A 19,196-nucleotide genomic window follows, 5' to 3' on the forward strand; every position below is an offset into this window, starting at 1 on the left:
TACTGCAAAGGGTGAGGACCTCTCGGGCACTCGATGTGACACCCACCACGGCCTCTGTCCTGTCCGGGAGCCCCTTGCACCTGCCGTGTGCACGTCCGCATGTGCGGCCGCAAACCTCAGGCCCGGAAGCTCCCAGGGCCCCTGCGTGTGGCCCTGACGCCGCCCCTGTACACGGGCGAGTGAAGGCCGGGTGGAGCCCGAACAGCCCCCGAGCTGCAGCCCCCACAGCCCTCCTCCCTCTGGAGCGGGGCTGACCCCTTGGGGGCCCGGGAGGCCTGCACATGCGCGGGGGGGGGGCGGGCAGGCCCCGACCTGCTCTGCTGAACGGGGCGGAAGCCGAGTTCAGTGGACGCCTCCACATGGCCCCTTCCCGGCTATGGGCTCTGGCCCTTCCTCTCATCTGCATGGTTCAAATTAATTACACACTTTAATTTCATGAATTATTAATTTGATTCTGACTCGGCAGCTTATGATTCTCCCGCGCCACAGACTCTACAATTCCAGCTTCATTAAAACACCAGCAGCTGCCTGGGAGACAGACATTAACTGGGGGAGAGCAACAATAAAGCGAAGCTTCCGGCGCACAGCGCCCGTCCTCCGCCGCAGGCGCAGGGGCAGGGGCAGGGGCAGCCCAGAGACAAGCCCCGCCCCTTCTTAGAGGGCCTTCTCTTCCACGTGTCCACGACCCACAAAGTCAGATGGCACAAGGGGGTCTGTCCCTCTCTCCCCCCAAGCTCCTCGCTTCTCCCCAGCCACACTCGCTGACTTCACTCTGGTGACTGCGAGGCTCCGGCAGGACCAGGCTGGTGGCTCCACGGACGAGCCGCAGCGGTGCTCACGCACCGGCAGCCTGTCTGCGTGGCTGGCCTCCTGCCCAACACTCTGCGTGGAGCCGGTGAGGGATGGGGAATGGACTGGGGTGTAGCCGCAGCTGGTAACACGCTCGACACTTGCGCGTGGAGACCACACAGGCAGCGCCGGCCCAGGGCCTGGTACCCGAGGGCTCACTCGGGGCAGACACCCCCACCCCGTGTTCACGTACCCAAAATAAGAGAGGCGAGCTCAGCACCTCCCGAGTCCCCGAGTGCTGGCCTTGCACGTGTGTGGAAGGCTGTTCTCCCGACATGGGACGCTGAGCAGGGCCAGAGAGCACGTCCCCAGTAGTCCCTTGCTTCCTCCGGGGTGGTTAGAAAACCGTTCACCTGTAACTGGACGAGGCGCTGGCTGTGTGTTCCTGGGCAACATTCCGGCAGCTCCTCTTTCTTGGAAAAGAAGTCCTGGCCTGGGGGTCACCCCCCTCTTCACACGACTCCAGCCCAGGGCCCCTCCACCGGCACCGTGGGGGGCCACAACAAGGGGGCAGCGACCAAAGGGAAGAGAGAGCAGGGACTCGGCACCCCTGCCCCCATGACAGATGGGAGACGGGGGGAGGGAGGGCCCAGTACCCGCCCCTCCCGCGTCTATTCAGGATGCAGACCTCTGCCATTAGAACACCCCTCAAAGGAACAGAACCACAGCCCCTCCTCCCGGCGACGCTGTGGCAAGACCATCTGCAGAAGGAAAAGGTCGGGATTCAGACATTCCATTTACTGCTTCAGAAATCTAAGGACCTCGGACCTTCTGGGATTTGCAATCAATGGAATTAATTAAAGGAGACGCCTTGCTCTCCACAGACTGATCAGCAGGCACAGGAGACTGGAAAGACTACGAAGAAAAATGGGGCGGGCGGCACTGAGGGAGGCAGGAAAGATGAAAAACCCAGCATCCACGCAGGGAAGGCGCCCAGCCATTGATCGTGGCAGGTGGAGGCTTTGCTGAGCAGCAGGAGACCGTCCTGGAAGACGGTGATGGCGTGTGAGCCTCCGGTGTCTCTGATCGGGGACAGCCAGACTGCCCACCTGGGGACTGCCGGTCAGGGAGCCTGGAGCTCAGTCGGTCCGGGGGTCGGACACAAAGCCGTGTGTAAAAGACACACGTGTTTGACAGGAGAGTCGTTTCATGCCACGTTCGATCCCGCGCAGGGCAGTTTCCTTCGCTGACACGGGAACTCTGGGAGGGCAAGGACTGGGCCGGCCCTGTCCGTGTGGTGCCCTGGGGCCGAGCCACAGCCCGTCCATCACAACGGAGGCTCAGTGACGCTCTCTTTAAGTGACCAGACTCGCGGTGAACAAAAGGCTGCGGGTGCACCGGCCGGTCCCGGGCTGTGGTCCCACATCCTGGGCCGGGCCAGTGCCAGGCGAGCCGTTAACGAGACCAAATGGAGAGCTCAGTGCTCCTACCTGGGGGCTGTGACTAGACTTTCAGTGGCTAGAGCTTTCAAGTTGATGACAGCGAATGGCAGAGGGAGAGGCCTGGTGAGGTGCTCGGGAGAAAACTCCGGTGGAAAACGGCAGCGCCACGCAGAGCGCGGTTGTTCTTGCTTTTGAGTCATTGCGCCTCGGCCCATGTTCGCCCAGCCCCACACGCAGGGGGAGCGAGGCCGAGAAGCAAGACAGAGAGCAGACGCTGCACCAGCCTGGCTGAACAGGGGCTGCCGAGCCCTGGGCTGCGCCCTGAACAGACTTCTGGCCACACTGACTATCAGGGGGAAAGTCCAGAGACCCTCTGCCTCCCGACCCCACAGGCCCCCCAGTGGAACGCCGCTGTAGGACCTGTGGGGGAGAGCAGCGAGCCACCCGCCCCGGGCACAGCTGCCCTGTCACCAAACACACCAGGAAAGCCCCGAGTGCCGATTCCGAGACGTGGATGCCAGAGACAGGAATGGACGCCTGGCCATGAACCCGAGGTGCTTAAGGCCCCCGGGGTTGGAAGGGCCTTCACGGACACCCACAGCAGCCCTTGCTCAGCGCCACCTTCTCGCTGGTCCAGGGCATCCTGGGAGGTCCGCCCCACCCAGGGAGACACTCCTGTCGGCGGGGTGAGGCGTCAGCCGCGTCACCCGAGGCTCTCTGGGGGTCAGCTGTGCCCACCAGGGCCCTGGCACAGCGAGGCCCCCCCGGACAGGCCACCGCCAGGGAGGCTCTGTCCTCGAGGGGCTGGGAGTCCGCGCCGGCAGAGTCCCCGAGCCCAGGCGTCTGCGGAACGGCCTCTGGTCATCAGACCCACGCGGGCACAGAGGGAAGTGCCCTGGGAACGACGAGGAAGGCTCCTGACACGAGAACACGGGCGCCGGTCGTCCCCGTCTCTCCAGTGGGAACGCAGTGTCCACCTGCCTGGGCACGGGGCCCCCAGTCTCCCTGTGAGGCTGCACATTTTGCATTCGATACAAATTAGTGCCTCACGACCACAACCGATTGTCACAAGATGCAGGGAAGTGTTTTCCCAGGGGGCACGCGTGTGTGGTGAGGCTGGAGATGTTCGGCTTGACTGTAATGCTTCCCGAAAAGGTCGGCGTGGATCGCCGAGCGCTGCCTCAGGCACGCTCCCTGGGTCCGAGGCGGCGGTGGGGTGCGGGGAGTCTGTCTGCCCAGGCTCACCACAGCCGCCTTGCTCTGGTCGCCTGCCACCAGGCAGCGGCAGACCTGTGCTTCAGGAACCAAACACGTGCATGCACACCCATGTGGACACACGTGCCCTGTGTGCCCCCAAAGTTGATGACGGGAAAACTGGGCCATCGCTGGTACAGAGCAACCCACAGGACTGGGCCCCAGTTTTGGAGGGACAGGCAAAGAACCTCCTGGGCGCTCCGCAAAGAGACACGTGGCCGGGCCTCTCCCCACGTCTGGAGGTGACGGCCCAGGGCGTGCACCAGGTGGCCCACTTGGAACGGGCGTCAGGCGCGTCCACCGCGCCGCACTCCCAGGCTCCCTGCGGACTCTGCAGTCACAGCCTGGCTGGCCAGCCCGGAGCGTTCCGATGCTCAGGCCAGGGGAATGGGCTCGCCCTTCCGGACACCGGGGCCTCGTGGTCCATCTGTCCTGGCATCCCAGCAGGCCCGGAATCCGGGCTCTTACTACACCTTTTCCCCGAGACGTGAGCCCACCTGCTCCCTGACATCCCTTTCTCGGGATGAAACACTGACAGAAAGGTCCCTCCCCACCCCCACCCCCTCGAAGTTACACCCGCGTGAGACTGGGAGGAGATCTGGCTCCTCGAAGGGAGTGGCCCTGACCATGACCCCTGCGGGGACCACACTCTCATGGCCTCCTTTGCAGCTGCTGGCCCAGCCTGCCCTGTCTGGCAGACCTGCCAGGGTCCCGGGCGGGAGAAGGCTCGACAGAATTCTGAGCCACTTGTGTCCTCACAGGAAGTTCCCGAGGGTCACCCCCGCCCCCAGCCCCTCCTCTTTCCGTAAATCCAAGTGTAATTCAGCTGGGGGAGGGGACCCACCACAGAGCCAGGGAAGGGGGCGCGGGCCACTACAGCCAGCTTCAAAAGACCTGAACTCTGCCTTACTGGCTATCTCTCCCTTTTCAAAGCCGACATTCGGAAGCAGACTTCAGGTGAGCGTCTGCTCCGTCTTTCTACAAAGTCCGAGGCCCTGGCCACCTCCAGCAGGAGGGTCCTGGCATTGGCTTCGATCTCGCAAAGCAGCCGAGGCGGGCCGGCGGGCCTGGCTCCTGCCTTGAGCCGGGGCAGCAGTGTGGTCCTAAGTCCTTGCCCACGGACACTCACCATGCATACCCACCTGACAACAACGAGCACACTCTGAAGATGACATTTGTCACCCAAATAAACCCTAAATACTTCCGGTTATCAAGTTTTCCTCTTGGACCTACCCGGGGAGGTGCATAGTCCCACACGGGGCAAGTCGCCACGTCCGGGCCCGAGTTCCCAAGTGTGACCCCACTGGGAGCAGGTGGGGGCGCACCTGGCTCCCCACCCCCATAAAGCCAACTTTATGGAGGTTGGGCAAACAGCCTTTTGCAGACAATAATCTGTCCAGAACGAGTTCGAACTTGGTACAGGGCCAACACCACAACGTACCTTGGCAAACTGACTTGCGGCGTCAGGTCAGAGTCCCACAGGTGACATGGGCGGAGACTGGCACGTCCCCCAGAAACCGCGGTGAGATTTCCCGGGGACCACAGCTCAGGGGGCAGGCTCCGACCAGACTGCCCACCCCAGGCGTGGCCTCCCTGCACCCCATTTTCTGAGTCTGTGCCACTGGGGGTAACTTGACGTACAGCGGATTTTCTTTCGAGGATTAAATAAAACAACAAATACGGCGCCTGACACACAGTAAGCGATTAACAGAGGACAGCTAATCCGTTCACGGTCATTACCGGGACCACTAACGGGGGCCCACCGTCCCCTGGAGGCCAGGCCAGGGTTGTTAGTGGTGGACAAGAACCGGGTAGGGAGCCAACAGTGGAATCCAGGGACTGCTCTGAAAGCAGCCTCCCCCTAGTGGAGGCCCGTGAATTTGGTTTTGAACTTCATGTTTGGTGGGTCGGCCAAGGCTCGCCTGTTTCCGGGTGCGCTGGATAAAGGGGCTCTGTCTGTCTCTCCCTCGGGATACGGGGCCCTGGTCCCCGCAGGAGATGTGTCCAGAGGAGTGTGTTCTCACTTTCTGGGTGGGGCTGGGATGTTGTTCTCCCTCCAACCCAGAGCTGACATTCGGTCCCTCTGCTGGGGAGGCATTGCTGGCTGCACCGTGAACTTGAATCCCCCCACAGTCTGGACAGAGGCTGGTCTTGGTGGGGAGGGGCCCCTGGAGCACCTCGGATTCCTCCCCTGTGCGGTCTGCATTTACCAGCGGCCCAGGAGGGGCTCCCTCTGGCCCAGGTCTGGTTCAAGCGCACAGTCCGGCAGGTGACAGAGGAAGCAGCTCCAGCGTCCTGCTCTCAAACAGAGGCACTAGAGGAGCCCGCAAGCCCCAGACCAGCACCTTGTCAGTGTAGGTGGGACAGGGCACCTCGCAGGGGGGCCCCTAACAGGCGGGTCACCCCCAGCTGGGCTTCCATGGCGGCACCCGCACCACCTCCGCCTGTGTCCGTCCATCCTTCTCAAACGCCGTGGCCGTTCCTCCACCACCCGCCGACTCCAACCCCACCCGACAGCCTCTGAGATGGTCTGTGCTGTGGGCCCTGGTGTCTCCACCACACTCCACGCCGAGCTGTCGTGCTGGGAGCGAGCTCTCGTTATCGGCAGGGGACATGCTACTGTGTACAGAGAACCTGAAAGGTCCCCCAAAACACCGTGAGCACCGACAGATGAATTCAGTGGAGTAGCAGGACATGAAGCAAATACCCAGAAATCAGCTGCACTTACATATGCCAATAACAAACTATTAGGGAAGCTAAGACAACAATCCCATTAACAATCACATCGAAAATAAAATGAAATACCTAGGGATATATTTAATCAAAGACACAAAAGACCTATACTCGGAAAATCATGAGACACTGAGGAATGACGCTGAGGACAGGACCGAGCGCCCAGAAGCGGACCTGCAGTGACTCGGGCCACGGACACCTGACGAGGGGCAAGAGCACACAGAGGGGTCCAGAGTCAGTAACCGGTTCTGGAAATACTACGCAGACGCATGTTAAAAAGTGAAACTAGACCCCCCCACCCCTGCTTACACCACGCACGAGAACAAACCCAGAATGGAATAAAGACTTAAAATGCAAGACTTAAAACCACACAAACCCTAAAAAACATAGGCAGTGATCTCGGACACCGCTCATAGTTTCTGCCCAGCAAAGAAGACCGTCAGCAAAATGAAAAGACAGCCACTGACCGGGAGAATGTGTCCTACACCTGGTAAGCGGTTCATATCCAAAGTTTATAAAGAACCTCTACAATTCAACACAAAGAAAATCCAATAAGAAATGGGCAAAGGACCCGAAAAAACACTTCCCCGAAGAGGACATACAGACGGACAACAGACATATGAAAAGATGCTCAGCATCACTAATCATCAGAGAAATGCACATTAAAGCCACAGTGAGACATCGCTTCACCCCTGTCAGAACGGCCGTCATCGATAACTCCGCAAACAGCAAGTGCTGGCGAGGACATGGGCAAAGGGCAACCCCGGTGCACTGTGGGTAGGGACGCAGGCTGGAGCGGCCCCTGTGGAAACGGCATGGAGACACCTAAACAAATTTAACATGGAACTGTCTTATGACCCAGCAATTCCACTTCTGGGACCATATCCTCAGAAACCCAAGTACTAACTGAAAAGAATACACGCACTTCTGCGTTTACTACCGCGTCATCTGCAACAGCCGACACTGGAAAGCAGCCCAAGATGGGCAGATACAAAAGCCGTGGTACAGTCACCCAGTGCAGTAGTACTGCGCTGCAAAAACCCCTGAAATCCTGGTCTCTGCAACAGCACGGTGACGCGGGGAACATGACGCCGCGTGAAATGAGCCAGTCGGAGAAAGACAAGCACCGTGTGATCTCACTCACATGTGGGATCTGGTGAACAAAATTAACTAACAAAACAGACACAGACTCACAGAGAACAGACTGACAGCGGTCAGAGGGTGGGGGGCCGGGGGCCTGGGTGATACAGGTGATTAAGCAAAAAAAAGAACCAAAACCCACGGTCACAGACACCAGTGTGGTGATGACCAGAGGGGAGGGGCGGGGGAGGCAGAGGAAGGGGATAAACGGCGACGGAAGGAGACCAGACTCAGGCTGCTGAACGCACAACACAACGTAGGGACGACAGAGTATAAAACTGTACGCTGAAGACCTACATAATTTATTAACCAGTATCACCCTGATAAATTCAATTTTTAAAAGAGGAAATCCTCCATTTGGGTTTGTAAAAAACAGACTAACAATCTCATTGCTTCTCCGAACTCAGGGCTGTCCCCTGAGCCACCACCAGTCAGTGGGCAGAGTCGCACCTGCAGGCCGTGAACCTGGGTGAGGACAGGCATGAGGACAGACAGACTGGGCCTGCGCCCTGGCAGCTCAGGGGCTCCGGTCCCAGAGCTCTGTGCACCAGGGTCCTGAGGACAGCAGAGCAGAGGCCGGGGCACGAGCGCTCTGCCGCTTCCTCCGTGCCCGCACCCAAGCCCACTGAGTGCCCCTGGAATGCACCCCTGCCCCCGGCAGGCCCAGCCTCTTCCCCGCACGGGATCCTGACCCCGCACCTTCTCAGGGCCAGTCAGGGTGGAGCAGCCGCACAGAGGGCAGGGAGGAGGGGTCGGGAAGTGGACACCGACAGACGGACAGACAGCTGGACAGCAGAGAAAACAGCCGGAAGGGCTCTGCAGAAGGAACAGGGGCGATGCCAGCCTGCTGCTGCTGAACACAGCCGCGCCATCCAAGCCCCCCAACTGCACCCGGGCGTCCTCCTCCTGCTCCTCCTGCTCCTCCCGGCAGCACAGGCCTGACCTGGGCGAGGTGCCTTCCCTCCCAGGTCCACACCTGCTCTACGGCCATGCAGGGCAAGGCCCAGACCAGACCAGTCGTTCTGGAGAATGAGGCCCAGAGGCCAGAGCTCGCTGTTGGTTGGGCTTTTATGCCCCGAGGCCCAGGGACAAGCTCTGAGCCGCAGCACCCCCCCCAGGACCCTCCAACAGGTGGAGATCAGGTGTCCACCCTGCCCTGCGCCTGCTCCGCCCTGCGTCTGCGCATCAGCTACCTGCCCAGGACTCCCGGGGCTTTGGGGTCCCTCCCTCGCCCAGTCACCCTGCATGGAGGGGAGGGAGCAGCGAGAGTCTCGGGGTTGGGGGAGCCATGCAGACAGAAAGCAAAGTCAGGCCCTGCCCCGGAGAGCACAGGGAAGCAGCCGGCAGCCGGGCCGGCCCGCCAGGAGGAGGCGCAGTGCAGGGCGACGGCCTGCACACCCGGAACCACAGGCCCTTCCCGGCCTTTGTCTCCCAGACCCTCGAGTGTGTCCTCCCATTTGAAGGGCGACCCTCTGCCTCCCTGCTGATTACACGTCCCCCCGCCGCAGTCTGACCCCCAGGGGGCACATTACCACCCCCCCTTCCTCTGAGAGCTACGGGAAAGGGGTCTAAAAATAGACGGGGCCGGAGAGTGAGCCACTCGACTGCGCCCCTGTGCGCGCAGATCTGCTTATTTTGGCCTATCTCTCCCCGGCGATAAGGCTGCGAACAGCCTGTTATCAGCCAGTCGGTGAAAATGTGCTCCAGCCTGATTAGGCCCCGGTCTCTGCCAAGGTTACGAACAGCCGTTATCGTTTTCCCGAACAGAATAATCCGGACAGTATCAGCTCAGAAACATATGGGCCACACAGAGAAGATAGCCGCTGACGGACACTTCATTTTAATTGTAACGAGTGAGTAGCCGCAGACGGCAGGCAGAGCTGCCCGGCTGGCAGCGGGCTCCGGCTTTTAATCCCCTCTTCCCTCCCTGGCTCCCACCGCCCACGCCGCTCCTACTCCGGGTGGCTGAGCAGACAGGCCCCGTCCCCAGATGTCCCCGTCCCCAGGCAGGACCCTTCCCTGACAAGCAGGCGGCCCTTCTGACGCTCCTACGGAAACACAAAAGGAGCAGAGGCAGGCGGGGGAGCCAACACCCAGTACAGCTCCTGCTCTTCGGCCCCCGGTTCCAGTCCAGTGCCCTGTCCCCTCACCGCGCTGACCTCGTCCCTGAGCCCCCGCACGCCTGGTCCCGGGCCCCACAGCCAGCAGGCCTGGACCTCGGGGCTGAGAACGTGTAAGGAGCGTGTCTGTCACGTCCTCCGGCCCCCACGCCAGCAGGCACGTTGACCGGAGCATGCTGCGGGGACAAGCCCGTGTGGGCAGGGGCTCTGGGTCCAGAGAGCGGGTCCCCAGACCTGGGCTCTCCCTGTGGGGTTGTGACAGCCTCGCTTCTCAGGCCTGTCACAGAAAGTCACCTGGCCACGGGACGGAGGGCAGAGAGGGGCCTCACAGGAAGACGAGGTTGTCAGATAAGGTCTGGGTGGAGGCTGCTTCTCTCGGGGGGCGAGTCAGCAGGATCACTGCCGTGGGCAGCCAGCCAAGGGGCCCCCGTCTCTTTGGAGGGGCATGAGGCTGTCCCAGTGAGTGCCGCCAGGAAAAACAAGTGGGGGGAGGGGGAGAGGGCTGCAGGCTGGGCACCCACCCGGCCTCAGAGGCAGAGCGGTGTCCCGCAGGGGCCGCCGGGCACACGGCAGGAGGGGTCCGTGCAGGGATGGCGGCCGCCCCCGGACCCCCCAGATCCCCCACTGTGCTAGCTCTTCCTCTCGGGGCCCGAGCCCCTCCAGACTTCACGTAACTAGACGCCCTCAGCTCACCGTCCTTGCTCGCCCCTCTGCTCTGCCCCTCCCCTGGAACCCACAAGCGCCCGTCTTTCCCCTGTTACCATAGAAAGTCATGCTTCCCAGTGCCCGTGCGACAGGCAACGAGGCCGAGCACAGGAGACGTCCCCGTTTCCATTCCACTCGGGCGGCTTCCTAATAAGGAGGAAAGGACAGAGCAGGAAGGAGAAAGGGGGAGGAGGGGGAGGCTCGGAAGGAAAGCCCCTGCCACACCACTGTGGAGACCCCTTTCCCTGACGTGGGTTGCCAGTTCTGCAGAGAAAGCATGGTGCAGCCTTGTCCAGGAAGAGACCGTGACAGGGTCTGTTCACCAAGCACCGTGCGTGTGTGTGACACAGACCTGCTGGCCGACCCTCCACACCACCAACCCCAGGCTCCCGCCCGAGCAGCCTCCTGGCCGAACCACAGAGTCGCCCGGGTCCCCAGCAGCTCCCAGCGGTGGCATGCTCGCCCCAGGGCTGCTGCGGGTCTCAGAGGGCCCCCCATCACCCTGTCTCTGCGAGACCCGGAGGGGAGCCCACCCACAGAGCATCCGGCCCCTTGAAACTGAGTCTGTGGGGTCGTTCCTGCAGTTAAATAAGGAGAGGGACGAGGAGGGGATTGTGCTGCCGGGGTACGTTTCTGTTTTAATTCCTTTTTTTCACTGCTTTTCAACACCTGCCTCACCCAGGCTTCCCCAACAATATACCCAGAGGCCGGGCAGCACCTGCCCTGGGCTGGCCGCGGGCCACGGGCACCCTGGCGGTCTGGAGCTCGGGGCCCAGACGGATCCAAGGCTCTGAGCCCTCCTGAACTCGGGGCCACCGGAGGACGCTGGTTCACACCGAAGCTCTCCCTCCCCGCCAGCCTGTTCCGTTTTGTTCTCTTATCCTTGCTGTTTCAACAGACCGAGCTTTGTCAGCCAGAGTTTTGGGCTAACGAGACTCAAGGACTTCCTGCCCCAAGAGGCTGGTCATCTGGGATCTACGTCTCCCTCGCTCACCCCTGACCCTGCTCCTGAGAAGCCTCTGGGGTAGCAGAGAGTGACAGAGTGACCAGGACATGGTGGGGGCTGCCACCACGGGTGTCCTCTGATGGAAGAAAACCAGGGGTAAGTACGGGTGGGTGGCAGGCTCACCAGAGCCGCCCGCCAGGCCCGCAGGCACCTCCACCAGGCTCCACTCGCCGGTCGGAGTCTACGCCCAGCTCAGTTTAGCGACTCAGGCGGGTTGGGCCGCGCTGTGTGAGGACGCTGCCCAGCTGCGCACACACCCCTGACGCAGCTTCAGGACCCCTGGCACCAGGAGGAGAGACACGGTGTCACACGGCTGACGTCACCCAGCCCCCCGAGGGTTCCACTGAATAACAAAGTGGAGACCCTTCCAAGAAACCCCTTTGTAAGTCACACGTGGCCAGAATTTTAAAAAAGAAGAAAAAAGCAAACACAGAATTCCCAAGCCCAGGCAGTCGGAACTGAAGGCCAGTGACGATTCAACCCCTAGGGACCCCGTGTTGTCTTCATTATTTCCGTGGGCACTGTGGCCATTAGGTGAACGAACAGCACACCCTAGATCAAAGGGCCGTTCACGCAGATGCTTCTGGAACCCGGGCCACAGGCAGGGAGCGGGGAGCGGGCGCCAGAACGGTCCCTCTGCTTCAGCGTGTCCGCCAACCAAAGCTTCTGCAGAGGTTACACAACACGCGGAACACAACCTAAGAACTGAGGACACCTCGATGGCACCCTCAATCTGACGTGTCAGGTCAGAACGTTACAATCCAGACCATCGCTGTGCTTTGCGGACCCTTCGCCGTGTGGCCGCAGCTTGTGGACATGGCTGACCGCAGACACGCGTGTCCGCACACACATGTGAAAAGCCAAAGGGGCAAATGCATGTAAAGTTTTCATCGTAGGATAACAGAAAAAGAAAATAAATGCCACCCAATCTCGTAAGCGGGCGTTCCCGTCAACGCCAGCCTGCGGACCTGGTCCGCCGTACATTGGACCTGGTCCGCCGGCACATTGGACCTGGTCCGCTGGCACATTGGACCGGGGACGACGGGACTCACAGGACCCTGGGAAGCCGCACGCAGACCGAGCGGTGTGACATCGTCTGAGAAGCACACTGTGGTATGTCCGCGGTCAGATCTACGTCTGAAAGTCAACAATCCTGTATTTCATTGGATTTAGTAACCACAGGCTTTTTTAATCACCAGACACAACCCATACTGCCCTTTGTGGTAACATTGATTATTTTCAAGGGCACAGTAGGGTACTCTCCAAGTGAGTACGCCTTACCAGGGACGAGAGTGCCCCGGGAGACACCTGACAGTGTCTGGGGACATTTTCGGCCACCCCAGCAGAGGCATGGGGGCACCGCTGGCTGGCACCAACGGTAGAGAATGGGGGGACGGCCCTCCAACAAAGAGTTTTCTGGCCCAAAACGGCAACAGCACCAAGGTCAAGAAATCTGATCTTGATGGTCACAAACGTGACAACATTCCTCATATCAGGTCCCTGGAAGACTTCCCGGAAACAAAAAATGAGAAGTTGGAAACATAAACAAGACCTTCTTTTAGCGGTGGTGTCACCACCGAAATAGCGCTGCTTTTTGTGGATGCCATGGCCTGTCACCTGCCTGCAGTGCGCCCCGCAGACCCACCACCTGCCCGTGCGTCACAGCCGGTGCCCAGTGGGCTGGGGAGTCGGCCGGACCTGAGGAGGAGGAGGGCTTCCCCACAACCCCTGCAGGGACAGGCGTGCCCGGGCCGACAGGTGGGCTCGGTCCCACAAGCACCGCAGCGGCGGACGCTCTGCCCGTGAGGGGCAGGCCCGACCGGAAGGCGGGTCCAAACACCAGCCCCCGTCCAATTCTACGGGGCTGTGCCGCTCGGCAGCAGCGCTATTTCTGAGATCAGTTAAGGTGTAAAATGTACGTACTCTGAGCCTTTAATATTAATAAGTCCTGTAACTAGCAGTTTCTCGCAGCTCCGGATTCTTGAGCACAACTAGAAAGGGCACTTATCCTGAAAAATCTAATAAATTTACAGTTTTATATACTTCCTTCAATTGTAAAAGTCTTGTTCAATAAACTTTAAAATGCCACCACAGAGCAATAACGCAGACAGTATAAACCCAGCCCTGGGAAAGCTGTGTAGCCAGAAATTGTTCCCCTTCTGCGAGAGCAATAAAGTTTTATATGTTTGAACTGACTGTAAAAAGGTTTGAATGTTGGCGACTGGGGAATAATCTGTCTTCTTTATAGTTATTATCATATTTCCCACAAGACCCCTTGGTCTGTGTCAATCCTTCCTGTATGTGACACCTTTGTACTGTCAGCAAAAGCAAGACTACTTTCGGGTTTTTTTTTTAACTATAGGACTTGTATCTGTTTTCCTTCAGATTACAGCTAACAGGAATAAATTATTTCTGACAACCATCTATTGCAGCATTTTACCAAATAAAGCTGGTTGCGAGCGGCCTTTCCGAGAGCGAGGGGGGCCCCCCCTGCTCCTCCCTCCCCCCTCGGCCGATCCAAACGCAGTGCGGGGATGGTCACGCTGGAAGAGGTGCGGATAGAAGAGATTTGTCGGAGAGTCACTCCGAATGCCAGAGCCCCCCGGACACGGCGGCTGTGCCTCACGGGTGCCGTCAGCTCTGCGTGGGGGGGAGGCTCAGGGATGCGGAGGAGGAGCGGGCCCCGGGCCTGCCCGGTCCAGCTCGGGAGCAGGCTGAGTCCCATGGGCTCAGTGGCCAAAGTAGAGTCTCCCAGGCTCTGATCACAGCCAGGGAGGGGAGCTGAGGTGACGGCCAGCAGGGACAGCAGCTCCAGCTGTCACACACAGGCCCGTGCTCTTGGTAACAGGTCGTGCCTGCCGAAATGAGTTTAGGCTCACGGTAATCAGGACAGAACCTCTGTGCGCATGCATGTTGTGTGTCTGTGTGCGTGCATCTGCCCCCCACAACTCAACCACAGGTGCAGGAATCGCACCCCGGCCCCGCCCAAACCAGCGGCACTCCCAAGTCTGCACTGCCGACCCCAAGTTCCGCCGCATCTGGAATTTGGAGCAAGATGTGGAAAAGCCCAGAGAGGAACCAGAGACGTTTGCGGACACCAGGCCCCTGCAGTGCGGAGGCCCGCTGTGGCTGGCAGTGACGGGCAGCAGTGAGCTGGGCCAGACCAGACCGGTCTCACCCACCCGAGGGCGACGTGAACCCAGGCAGACGGCCCTCTGCAGACTAAATCTTGGCCAAACTTCACTGACCCCGTGGACCTGGGGCCACGGCTTGCAGGTGACAGTGGTGCCCCCACACGGGAGAGCACTCGAGGCTCCTACCGCCCGGTGCTGACAACGCAGACTCGGCCGGGGCAGCGTCCTTGGTGTCGGGGCCACCACTGCAGGCAGGGACACGTGAAAGCCGGACAGGGACAGCACCGTCTGGACCAAAGCAGGGGCTTGAAAACACTATTTCTTTGGCAAAACGCTTTTTATAAAAATTTTCTTTGCCTAATTTTAGAAAGGAACATGGATGTGAGGGACAAACATCAGCTGGTTGCCTCTCGTAGGCGCCCTGACCGGGGATCGAACCCACAACCTAGACAGCGCCCTGACCGGGGCTGAACCGCAACCCTCCACGCCAAGGGGCGACACACAGCCCTCTGGGCCGCGCATCAGGAGGGCGGATTCTCACCACTTCACACACTGTTTGTCACCAAGAGCAGAAATAACGGTGACACCCGGGCGTCTGCTCATCCTCTAGCCGACGCCGTCCTAGGATGGCTCTGCGTCACCTGGAGAACGAGGCAGGTTGTCCTGCACGAAGACCAGCTTCTCCAGATGAGGAAACAAACGCCCAGAGAAGGTGCGTGACTCGCTCTAGGCCACCGGCCAGGTGACTGCCAGCCCTCCGATGGGGGCCCACGTCCACTGCGCTGGCCACACCCAGGACACGGCCGGTGGACTGTACCTGGGCCCGAGACGGGGAGGAGCGCTCGCTCGCGTCACCCAGACGGGCGGGGCCGCCCCCGGGGGCCCACCTGACGCAGCATCTGTGCCACTCGCTCCCTTTCCTGCCCCGACAGCCCACGCTGTCCTGACAGTGACAGGCAGTGACACAGACCACGGCGGTCACTCCTCGCACCCCCTGGGGCCCCCACCGCACAGCGAAGCCCCTGCAGCTGCAGGAGAAAATGAAGTGGCAGGAAATCGGCCTCCAGGGGCCACAGAGGGAGCCAAGTGACCCCACGCCCTTCTCTCCCAAGTGACCAAAGCCCTCCTCCCACACGTGCAAGGGACGAGTGAGCGCGGCCCCAAGCCCCCGATGGCCGCTCTCGCCTCTGAGGTTCCGTGTCCCGGCAGCCATGGCGTCACCAGCCCCTGGGAGCAGCCGCGGCCAGGTGACGTGCCAGCAGTCACAGGCTGTTAGGACGCGCCCGCTGTGCGGGGGGAGGGAGGCGGCGCCCGAGGGCTCAGCCCCACACCGGCACCCTGCCCGCCAGCCACGGGGCCCACCGCCTCCGCCTGTCTTCTCCGCCGCCCCTCGCCTTCCCGTGAGCACCCTGGTCTCGGGATGAGTCCCCCTCCGCCTCTGTTTCTCTATCCATCACATTTAACACTCTGACAGTAACAGTCTATAATGTTTCTATTCTACAAAACCGCTCTGTCAACTCCGGCTTCCAGAGCAGCAACTGAGGAAAATAAATAACATCAGCGCAGGGCGGCCGCCCGGCCTCCGGGCTGGGCTTTTCGTAGAGACTCCACAAAGGGAGAGGAGAGGGGGGGCTGGGGGCGGGTGCCCTGCACCGAGAGCGCCTCCTGGCCCCACAGACACGTCACAGACCCGAGGGGACAGCCCGGCAGGTCTCCTCAGACAAAGAAGGGCCCCCGCCCAGCCCCACCTCCACGGCGGCACAGGGGGATGGTACCCCCCCGGGGGGCCTCGCCCTCCACCCTGCAGCCAGAGAACGGGGGAGGGCTTGACTCTGCGCGCCACGCAGGGCACCTTCTGGAGCCCGTCTCTCTTTGAGAGCCCAAGTCCAGTGGGGGACACTGTGCCCAGGGAGGGGGCCAGGCCGGGCAGGGTGACAACTGAGAAGTAAACCGCCCGGGGGCTGCCTGGGCTCCGCACCCCCAGGAGTTTACCAAACCCTGTTTGTCTCCATCTTTCCGGATTGAAATCATTGAAGACAATTCTGTTTCCATCCAGCTTCTTCAGAAAAATCCATACGGAGACACGGTGGATGGATGATCCTGAACATGCTCTGGCCTCCTCTCCGTGACAGTGGCTGACCGCAGGGATGCGCACTGCTGCTGGGACTCCGTGGGCCCTGGACATGACCTCCATCTGCTGGGCTTGGCGAGTTCCCAGGTCCCCCTGTCACCGTGGCACTGCTGCCCGAGTGCCCGAGTCCCCGCAGGCACTCAGGGGCTACCGTCAGAATGCAGCTGTGAAGCAGGACCTTGGCGCCCGGCCTGATGCTCACGGCTGCGGGTCCCTGTCCCTGCGCCCGCGGCGCTGCGTCCGCACCCGTAACACGAGGTTCTCTTCCGGGTGGCTGTGAGCGCACCTGAACCGGCACCTGGGAGTGTGGAAGATGGTGCCTGCTCTTCATAAGTGCCAGTGACGACTGTGTGTGTGCCGTGGCGGGAGCTGAATGAGAGTCGTAAGTGACCCCGGAGGGGGGGACTGGGCAGTGGCCTCAGGACGCCCTCAGGGGTCCCCAGCACAGACCGGCAGCGCAGGCAGCCTTTCTGGTCACACGGGGACCTTCTGCGTTTGAGTCCCAGCTCCTCGCTGCTCCTCTGGGGTCTGGACATCGTGGTGTGAGAACACGGAGCGTTCGGGATAGGAGGACGAGGAGGGGGCAGAGAAGAAAACGAGGAAGACGACGCTGTTCCTGAGCCTGAGCCACACGACCCCACGCCCTGTCCACTGGGGTCGGTGAGAAGTGAGTGCCCTGTGCACTGTCACTGCCGCCGCCGGGGCCCTCGCTGCCACTGCACCTCACACCCCAAAGCAGGCGACAGACACTTCCAGACTGAGAGGCACCCACAGGCAGCTCTAGCTCTCTCTCGACTGCCACCCCAGGGCCATGCAGTTTCCCCCTCAGATGCGGCCGAACAGAAGGGGACAGCCTTGGGGACCAGCCCCTGGACAGCAGGAACCCCGGGGACCCCTCACATCCACTCCCCAGACCCACTCCCACCAACGGAAGCCTTGACGCCAGTGTGTCCGAGGCGCTCACGCGAAGCTTCAGCATGACCCGCGTGGCGGCCAGAGTCCCAGGTGCGGGGAGGTTGCGGCCAGGTGGGCCCTCGAGGGGCTGGTGGCTGGAGGCGAGAGGAACTGGTCCGGTCGGCACCTCCTCTCTTGTCCATTCAACCCCAAAACCTCTCGCAACCCGACCGACCGAGGCAAAGGTTGCTCTGCATCACGGCTTCCTTTTCTGGGGGGGTTGGGGCTGTGATGACCACAGTCAGACTTGATGACGTGATTTCATCGTCTCCAATGACGCCACCTCACCAGTGCTGCTCTCCGGGCCCCCGACCCCTTAATTTGTCTACATTGGTGACAGAGAGGAAAAGGTGACCTCACAGCACCCGAGGTGTCCCCAGGGGAAAGAGTGAGCCTTTCCAAGAATTTCCTTCCTGGGACTCAACATCACTGCCTCATGTGGACACAGCAGACAACAGAGGAAAAGGAGGTCAGCGTGGTGCCCGCGTTCAGAAGTTGCGGTTTAGTGACGGGGGGGGGGGGGGGCGGCGCAGACGTACGAAAGACTGAAATGAAGGCTGAGCAGAGGGTGGGAAGTGACGACAAACGTGCCCAGGAAAGCCTCGGCCCCCTGGCTCCGAGCACGGAGGCCCTTCTGACCACGAAGGGCCCTGCTGCAAGTCATCAGCCCAGGTTCAAATCCCCCTAAGCCAGTTCCTACCTGGGCCAGTCAGGGCCCGTTACTCTGCCCTCTAACCTCAGTTTACTGGTCCCGTGACGGAGACAAAGAGGGTCTGCCCCTGGGAGGGTGTGCGGGCAGGACGTGACAAATGGTGGACTGGTCAGCCGTGCCTGGGACAAACCCACTCACTGTCAGCGAGGGTCGTGATCGCCCTTCCCAGCCCCCAGCAGAGGGAGGGACAGGCAGGGACACAAGACCCCAAGGTCTCCTGGAGCATGTCCACAGGTCTGCTCCTCTCGGACAGGACACCGGGGAACCAGAGGCTGAACTTCATCCCGGAAACAGTGGGGGTCAAGTCCCTCCCACTCCACCTGAGACAGAGCGGGACGGACGCTAGAGAGTCAGCCCCTAAGATGACCCGCCATCACACAGAACTGGCCGCACTCGTCCGCAGGACCCAAAGGCCTCGGTGCGACGTGAGCGGAGCTGCACCTGCCCCACTCCCCGGCACCTGCCCTAATTTCCTCATTCTTCCCGGTGCCGAGCCCGGTCTCCAGGGCAACCCGGGCAGGAACCCTGCAAAAGGCAGTCCGTGCAGCGAGTCGGGCTCCTACTTGCAGGCGAGGCAGCCGCTGTCCGTCTCCAACAGCCACTCGGGAAGCGGGTGGCTGTGGCCACACCCCCAGGCTCCACGGGGACCTCCCTGGCGCACTCCCAGAACCGCTTTGCACTGCGCCGCGTCCCCCCCACTTCAAGCTTCTGTGGGATCCACATGCTGAAGGAATTTAATGCTTCGGTCACCAACGACGCACGTCTTTGTCTTTCCACATCACGAGGGCTGCCGGGCCCTGCCCATCCTTCTTTCCACACAGCTGCCCCTTCTCACCCCGGACGCTGTCGCTCACCCACAGCCCGGTCTTCCGGCCTCCAGCTGAGCGCCCGCCTTCCACCTGGCTCCAGTCTGGCACCTCCACGCATCTCCCGCCTGAATCCTCCCGGTCTCAGCGACGTCCCCTCTGCTCTGGTGACCTCTGGGTCTCTGTGCTTACCACGTGTCTACCTCTGCCACACAGACAGTGCCCGGTCAGTGCCACCCCCACGGGCTCCCTGCACCTATTACGTCCCAT

At 61.1% G+C, this 19,196-nt stretch overlaps 1 protein-coding gene across 2 annotated transcripts in view; it reads right to left on the reverse strand.

The window, feature by feature from the left end:
- The window catches only part of PBX1 (PBX homeobox 1), a 191,705-nt gene that overhangs the window by 80,026 nt on the left and 92,483 nt on the right, over positions 1-19,196 (reverse strand). The window lies entirely within an intron of this gene.

Source organism: Artibeus jamaicensis, unplaced genomic scaffold (genome assembly GCF_021234435.1).
Source record: "Artibeus jamaicensis isolate MK-2021 breed Jamaican fruit bat unplaced genomic scaffold, CSHL_Jam_final scaffold_625, whole genome shotgun sequence".
In the NCBI taxonomy this organism is placed as follows: domain Eukaryota; kingdom Metazoa; phylum Chordata; class Mammalia; order Chiroptera; family Phyllostomidae; genus Artibeus; species Artibeus jamaicensis.